This window comes from Grampus griseus, assembly GCF_964374135.1.
Source record: "Grampus griseus genome assembly, chromosome: 4".
Taxonomy (NCBI): domain Eukaryota; kingdom Metazoa; phylum Chordata; class Mammalia; order Artiodactyla; family Delphinidae; genus Grampus; species Grampus griseus.
Genome location: NC_138997.1, coordinates 33,302,806 through 33,308,805, shown reverse-complemented (window position 1 = coordinate 33,308,805; position 6,000 = coordinate 33,302,806).

The following is a 6,000-nucleotide window of genomic DNA, read 5'->3' as shown; positions in this document are numbered from 1 at the left end:
AAGTTTCCCGGGTGATTCTGATGCAGGTGACCCCATGGAGTTCACATTAAGGAACAGTACTGTAGGAAATCAGAATAAGAGAAAATTATAATTGGCTGGTATTAAGGTTTAATAAGCAGTCCATTTGATGGAGGCAATCAAGGCTAATGAAATGTATATCTTGAAAAGAAAATTTATTTATTAAGAATGCTAGAAAATGAAGTGTGGGTATTAATAAAATACTTTAGTTGGCTAGGTATTGTCATATTATTATTAATCCATATATGGATTATTATTCCCAAATATTTAGGATAAACACTGAGCATGTGCACACACACACACACACACACACACACACTCCTCCCCACACACAAATTGATCACAATTAGCTCTTCCCCTCAGTTGGAATCTTGAATGCTGTAAAACCCCATAGTTATTATCAATATGATTGCTATTACAACTGTACAGTTACCTTATTTCCTAGTTTCCAATTTGGGAAAAGGAGGTTCATTTACAATACAAGCTCTGGTTCCTACTCCTGGCGTCTGTGTTAAGGCCACGTTTCCATTTTCCCTCCCTCCTCCTTTCCCTGGCTGCTTCCAAACAAACCCTCCTGTTACCCAGCTTCTACATGAAAAGTTCTTCACTGCCCGTGGCCCTTTCTCTTCATAAAGTCCTTGCTTTAAAAGAGCCAGCACACCCAGTTGCTGTGAGCCAGGCCAGTGTGGCTGCTACTAGGATTTCCAAAAGGTCAGCAGCTGGGGCACATCATTCAAATGGGTGGACTGACTAAATGACCACTGGGCCTTGGGCCCTCCACTCCACCAGCATCAACGCACCCTGCGGCTGAGCCAGACCCCCTCTGGCCATGCTCCACAACGTGCGTCAGCTGGTGGGCCAAGCACCAGCCTTGTTTCTGATAGCTAAGTTGTGGTGCAGAAGCTGGAGGACGGGAGAATCCCTTTTAAAACATGAACGGAAGGTATTGATGTGTAGATCCCAAAGGAACTGTAAGCCTCCTAAAAATACTGCTCAGAGTATGCAAGAGGTGATACTAATATACGGTCCCTTGGTTAACATTTATTAAGCATATCTATGTGCCAACCCACTGGGGGGCTCAACATACTTTAAAAGCTTCATGATAATCGTGAGAGTAAGTAATATGTTCCCTCATTTATACTTGAGAAGATTAAGCATGAGACTTTGCCAGAGTCTCCAGCTGGTCCAGAGCAAGACTCAAAGCTAGACATGTTCATTTTATCACAAAGGCTCCCCAGTGAAGACTGAATAGACTCATAGAGGAAAAGTGCAATTATGATAAGCAACAGCAAATCAATGTGATAATGTTTATGAAACAACAGAAAATTAGAGGATTAAACAAGAGTAACATTTCCAATATATATAAATAGATTTTATTTCTATTAAATCGAGGAATAAAATGATTTTGACAGTCTCCCATTAAATCAGATGGTAGGGGCTTCCCTGGTGGCACAATGGTTAAGAATCCACTTGTCAATGCAGGGGACACAGGTTCGAGCCCTGGTCCGGGAAGATCCCACATGCCATGGAGCAAATAAACCAGTGAGCCACAACTACTGAGCCCGTGAGCCACAACTACTGAGCCTGCTAGCCACAACTACTGACGCCCACGCACCTAGAGCCCGTGGTCTGCAACAAGAGAAGCCACCGCCATGAGAAGCCCACACACTGCAACGAAGAGTAGACCCCGCTGGCTGCAACTAGAGAAAGCCCACGTGCAACGTAGCCAAAAATAAATAAAACAAAAACAAAACAATAAAACCAATGGGGCTTCCCTGGTGGCGCAGTGGTTGAGAGTCCGCCTGCCGATGCAGGGGACACGGGTTCGTGCCCCGGTCCGGGAAGATTCCACATGCCGCGGAGCGGCTGGGCCCGTGAGCCATGGCCACTTAGCCTGCGCGTCCGGAGCCTGTGCTCCACAACAGGAGAGGCCACAACAGTGAAACAGTGAGAGGCCCGTGTACCGCTAAAAAAAAAAAAAAAAAAAAAAAAACAATGGTGGGCAAGAGGAAAACTTGCAAGACAGAACAGGTTGCTTTGCACTTCTGGCGGCCCGGCAGCCAGGTGGCCTGGGGGGATCACGCCCTGGAAACAAATTGGTGCATACCAAAACTTTTTTTGGTATTATTTATCTGGGCAATAGAAGAAATTTAGGAAGACCGAAAAGAGCGTTTGCATCACAAACCGAGAGCCAAGTCCTAAGAATGAGGATTTTAAACCATGAGATGCGATGGTAGAGATAAGCAAAAGATTAAAAAGGACATTAACAAGGCAGAGTGATAAGTGCCACGTTTACGCATGTGGCTTACAAACCACAGCCTGAACAATGTCACCATCACTACTGTCCGGCAGGGGACGGAGAGAGACAGCACGGAGCCACCCTCGGCCGCCCTCTGGTGGTGAGAATCTCTGTGGCCTTGAGGACCACGTAGCCGCCAACCAGGCACAGTGCCTTCCTGGCACCAAGCGCTCTGTGTATACTTGTCGAAGGGTTGTTTAGATGGCTGTTTAGATGTTTGAATGTAAGTCTGCCGAGGAACTAGAAACGAGAGACCTTTCTTACTTTGGCTGCCTGGCAATAGAAAAAAAACCAAAAAACAACCACCTGTGGGACAGTGAAATTGTACTTGTTCTTTAGAATTGATTGAACACTGTCCTACACACTTAGAAACACTTTAAAAGAGCTTGTAGTTTAATTGGGGAGCGAGACAAGCCCGCTGTCAACAAGGCCAGTGCAAGGATCTCAAACCGCAGTGTGAGGTGTTTCAGGGTGGGCTCAGCCTTTGTGCTCGGCCCCAGCCCCCATTTTAGGGTCACAGATAAAGGGAGCTGCTGGGCCTGCATCCAGTGGTTCATCCCCACTCAGGAGGGTGCACTCCGGTGTGAGCTTCGTTTTTGTTTCCTCACAATGCTGCAAAAATTCTGTCGGGCACTTAACAGGCACTCCTGGGTCCCCATGAAGCTGGGAGGCCTGTCCTTGTCAGAGACTTGTCAGGCCAACCCCCTGGCCTTTGGACAGGGCCATCCTGAGCCCCTTGCCCCGCCTGCTCCCACCTCTGCCTTCTGTCCTATCTCCTAGGCTAATTTCCACTGTAGGGCCTTACCCTTCAGACCTGACCGTCAGCTCCGTCTTGGTTTCTCAGTGGCCCCTGTCAACAGGGATTCCAGGGCTTGTTTCACAAGTGGTATAGAGACTAGAGGAAAAATGTTTAGAACTATATATAGGAGGACAATCAATCCTGTCTGTTCTCAGAAAATGGCCAAGACGGATTTCTGCTGAATCAAAAATATTGCATATATCACACATGTAAATAATATCCTTGGATCTGTAACCCAGGCCCCTTATTGTTTGTGATTCGACCACCTGCAATAGGCCTACAAGTTTTGTTTGAGGATTTGCATGGTTGCCTGTTGGTGGAGAGCCAGGATGGTCCACTTGTCATCTCCCCTGCGCCTCAGCTCTGCAGTGTTCACCCAGTTAAGTTCCAGGGCTGTGATTTGGATTGTTAATTTCATTGCCCAGAAGTGACTCCTCACATACCCAGAGGATAAGTCCCAAACACCAAGATGCCCAGCTTAGGGAGCTGCTGTGCATCTGTGTGTGTACCAAAAAGCAGATGGTAGACAGACACACCTATTATTATTGTGATGGGCTTTTGTTTCATCTTAATACCATCTTGGCATTTCTTCACAAAAGGAGGCTGCTTTGTAAGCAGTTCACTGTGGAATATAGAGTGTTTCCTGGTGTCGCTCATACCTCCGTCAGAGGACGGCTGAGCTTGAATAGCATCTGGTGTAACTGGGTGCAATTTGCATGGATACCTTAACAAAACTGAAACCAGACATCAACTGTGTCAGCTAAACTTTCAGATTCCAGGGGCAGGGGCCAATCTACCTTTCTGTTTCACTTCCTTGGGTGAGGATTTAAAATCTTAAGAACTGTTACATCATATAGAACTAAAGTTCAATCTCTGTGGCCAGAAAGCACAGGTAAGGACTAGGAAAGTAAATAAACCCCTCCTCATGTCGCGTGACCACCGGCTAGATGTAGCAGTATGATCTTGGAAAGAAATTGATGACTTCATCTGCTTGATTGCACACAAACAGGGCAATGTGAAATAATAGAGAATTTAGAGTAAAAATACCGTAGTTTGAGTCCTGATACTACATTTCTGACTATGGGCTCCTGAACATTTAACCTGCTTAGCTTCAGATTCCTTGACAGTTAAACAAGAATAACACCTTGGTGGTTAAAAACCACTCAATATTTTATTTATATATAAGTATTTATAGGCTCAATATTTATAGGCTCAGTTTCTTCATTATAGGGTAATAATTATTAAATGAGTGAATGTATGTGAAAGCCCTTTGTAAAATAACAAATGCAAAAATGTCTTATTTTCTAAAGTCACTTTCAACTCAGATAGTTCCAATACTATGGTTGCAACATACCTGCTCCTTCAGAGTAGAAACTTTTATCTTCTACCTCTGAAGCCCCTCTGCCAAGTTCAGTGCCTAGGATATCATGGACACTCAATACATGTGAGCCACATGGAAGGAATGAAGCAGAATCTGAATCATTTGTTGCGGGAATGAGTTGGCTGCCTTCAGCAAGTACTTAGTATCCTAACCCTGAAAGTACAAATGTGGAGTGGTTGGTAAAATTGCCAAATGTGGTTGGTAACCACAGGGCATGAGAGCTCCCCCTTCTGGTCTCCCAACTCTGTTTATTTAGGTTTCTGTTTATTAATTTTTTTCACAGATTCTGGGTTGCTAGGAGAGACCTCCCAGACCCCACCATGTCTACCTCATACCAGGCAAAAAATGTGGGCTTAGGAGCACATTCTAACGTGCCAACTTAGGAGCACGTCAGTAAAAGTTCCTTGAGCCTGCCTAGGGAAAGAGCTAAGCAAGGGTGGGGTGGCAGTGAGGGCGGGGGGAGCAGATAAAAGTTGATCTTTTCTAGTTTTTTTCTAGTCTGCCTTGCTATCTAGGTGGGAAGATAACTTTGGGATCAAAGGGATAGCACTTGGTTCCAGAGTGGTCATGAGAATGCACACTAGCAAAGTAAAGAAATCTGACTGAACTACAGAAGGAGATGTAACAGTCCCTGCAGGGGCAGCAATGGGAAGCATAGGTGTAGCTGTTCACCTACAGAGGAGCTTGTCCCTCAAACACATTGCTGTGGTGCTCTAAACCCACTTCCTTTCTTCTCTTCATTTTCAGATTTTCTCTCTTCTTGTTTTATGTCTTCAATTCCTTTATAGTTTTTAAAATAATTGTCACAAACGTTTTTGTCACTTTATTGTTACTTTCAATCCCCATCCAGGTGTTGACCTGAAACAAATAGACTCCCAGATATTTCTCCAGCAAAGATGGGTTTATTTGGGATCAGCACAGAATTGCAATTTGAGGTCTGCAACCATGGTGAGCCATGTGAAAGTCCCCTACAAAAGTGGAGAAGAGGACTCTTTTATAGAGGGGAACGGAAGTTGGGAGAACTGTAGTAAACCAAGGGTCCATGGCTTTTCAGTGGCTGAGTCCTTCACGGGAAAGAAGAGGAGTCTTTCTTCCTATTGGGGTCACCTATCTTCACAGGGCATGAGAGCTCCCCCTTCTGGTCTCCCAACTCTATTTAATTGAGGTTTCTGTTTATTAATTTTTTTATACAGGAAAAATTAGGTGTAGTATGAAATGAAAAGAATTTACCATTGTTTGAAATAATGCCATTTGCAGAAACATGGATGCAACTAGAGATTATCATACTAAGTGAAGTAAATCAGAAAGAGAAAAACAAATACCATATGATATCACTTACATATGCAATCTAAAATTTGACACAAATGAACCTATCTATGAAACAGAAACAGAATCATTGACGTAGAGAACAGACTGGTGGTTGCCAAGGGGGACGGGGTTGGGGGAGGGATGGAGTGGGAGGTTGGGGTTAGCAGCTGTAAGCTATTATATATAGGATGGATA